Here is a 2,830-nt window from a genome sequence, read left to right as displayed (position 1 = left end):
GGAAGTGGAGCTCAGATCTCAAGTAGTTCAGTCATCTAACGTGTCATTTTGTATCCGTTAGTACATACACTTCAGCCCTTCTTCTTAATTTATCCAGCCTACCCATACTGTTGAAGTAAACAGCTCATAAGCCCTCACTTCATTGGACTAAACTGCCAACAATTTTTAGTAATCAGTGGGATTTCCTCATTAGCTGGAGAAATTCACTTTCTAATTAATTGGTCTTATTACAAAATTGTTTATTGGGCTCAATCCTAAATTAGCATTTTCCATCAACCTGGACTATCAAATTACACCAACGGAACTGTTAGTTGAAGAACTTGTTCCTTTGCCAGCTCCTACCAGATCCAGCATTTTCCACTGTTTGCATTTATGCATATAGTCCTTATCTTACTTACACTTAAGCATCAAGTTCTTCTGTCTGGTTTTTTTCTACCCGTCAAAGACCATTCCTCATGGTTTTAATGGCTGTACTGTTGTCTTGGAAGTCGGAGGAAGCACAGTTTAAACAGAGAGCATCTGGATTTTGATGATAAACTTTCAGTTCCCTTTTCTGGTGCTTTTAAAAGAGCTGCTGCTTTCACGACGGGATCCTTTAGCAGTACAGGAAGAAAATATCTTTTTGAACAAAAACAGGATCAAATTCATTATACAAGTCAAAGTGTGCAGGACCCAAGATGAAGTTGGTTACGTTATTTTGCCAACTACAAGCACGCCTTGTGGTTGTACGTAACTCCATGTAGGAGTACAGAAGCTTAGTGCTTGTGACAGCTCGGAAATCTGGCAGTTAAATTACCCAGGAGAGAGAGAATTTATTTTGGAAAGAAAAAAAGAGCCTAGAGAGGTGGTTTTAGAAAAAATGTAGGGACATTGTTCCCTCTCCACTAAGCATATGTAAGCAATTAAGTCCTATGCCATAAAGCAGGAGGCAGACGAGAGAGAAATTCTGTTCTCAGGTTTTTTTTGTTTTGCTTTAAAAAAAAAAAATGCATCAGCAAAGTTTCAGCAAGCTGATAATCCTTTCAGACAGGGCCCTACAGTCACTGACCTCCAGTTATCCTCATCAGAAAATTGAGCAATTTATTTAGACTTACTGTAACATGCCCCTACAAACTCACTAGGGCTTAGAAGCATTAAACGATGCTTAACCGACTCTGTTCCATCTGCTGTGCACGTTCTCCGCTGTATGAAAATGTTCTTCTGCAGTTCAGTGGAATCTGTTCTGAATCTGTTCCACAAAGAAGCTTCTTCAACCAAACTATCAAGATTAGCTATGCCTGACTGCTAGAAGCCTTTGAAACAGATGTATCATTACCCTCAGAACAGTCTAATAAGTCAATGTTTCGATTTAACAAATGGCATCGTTTGGTATTGTTCACGGCTTTTGGCTCTAATTCACTATATTTCCATTTTACAGCACTGTTTTTATTGTCCAATTTACACGGCTGACTAATTTGAAAGCCTAAGTATTTTGCATCTTTGTTCTGAACGAGGTGTACTGTCACGGGTTTGTTTCTCTATTTTATCTCAATTACCAAAAGCCCTTAAATTTTTAATGAAGTTTAATGTACACCATTTGAATGGCTAATGTTATTTGTTCAATTCTTTGTATAAGAACAGAATTTATTTTGTCATAGCAAGAAAATACAACAATAAAACTCATTGTTTCCCAGAATCAAGGACTGGCAGTTTTACCAAAAAAAAGTGTGATTTTTATTTTGGAAGAACTAAAAAAAAAAAAAAAAAATCTACAATAAACAAAACCAATGATTTTCTGTGTGTAATAATCAAATACACAGCAAATAAAAACAGAACACCTTTGCAGGGGCAAAGGTTCCAGGTCTCAAGCAAGCCTAAAAATGAGACGAGGCTGTGGAATTTGGAGCAACTGTCCTGCTCTCTCTCTCCCTCCGAACACGGCAGTGCTTGGGGTTTAAAGCAACACACGACTGTCCCTTTGCAAACTGCCCAGGGGTCAGCCCAGCTCAACCCTCACCCTTGCTGCTGCTGTGCTGTAAAAGTGGTGGGTCTGGTTCATTTTAAATGACCGTGTCCCTGTCTGCGCGGGCCCAAGCTAAGGTGCGCACTGACAGTGGGTTTTGTTTTCCGTAAACGCACAACAGTTGCTTTTTGCACCTGGGTGCGGGTTGCACACCAGAAGTGCGACCCCAGGCTAGGACCCGCCCCGCCTCACCACGTCCCCCCACCGCCCTGTGACAAAGGACAGTTCTGGGGCACCTTTGCCACGGGCATTTATTCATTCTTAAAGCAGAAACCAGGTCACGAATGCGCCGACCCACTCCAGCGTCCGACCCGCTCAGGGGGAGGAGGAAGAGGGGTGAGGCAAGGGGGCCCCCGGCCCGGCAGCTCACTGCAACTTGTGGTAGCTCTTGCAGAGCTCGTGGTCGCGGATGTCTCCCCAGCCGCCGTTCTTGACATGGGGGGCAACGGGGGCCAGCGGGTAGCGCTTGCTGATGCTCATGGCGTCGGGGAAGAGGTGCTGCTGGTTGGCGTCCAGCAGGGCGTCCACCTTGGCGACCAGGGCGCCGGGCCGGCAGGCCTGCTTGTGGTGCATGCCGCAGTCGTCGCCAGTGTGGAAGACGCGGGGCACCTCGGGCACCAGCACCTTCCAGAAGCGCGGCAGGCAGGCCACGGTCAGGTGCTGCAGCGTCCAGTCCCAGTTGTAGTCGTCGTAGGTGCAGAAGGCGTCGGCGCAGGCCCGCAGCTGCTGGTAGGTGTCCCGCCCGAAGGCCATGCCCATGTTGTGCTCCGTGGAGCGCCACGTCTTCAGCTCCACCTTGTCGGCGCGGCCCGCGAACGCCGCCGCCTC

Source organism: Alligator sinensis, unplaced genomic scaffold (assembly GCF_000455745.1).
Source record: "Alligator sinensis unplaced genomic scaffold, ASM45574v1 scaffold564_1, whole genome shotgun sequence".
NCBI lineage: Eukaryota > Metazoa > Chordata > Crocodylia > Alligatoridae > Alligator > Alligator sinensis.
Note: the sequence above shows the minus strand (reverse complement) of the source record.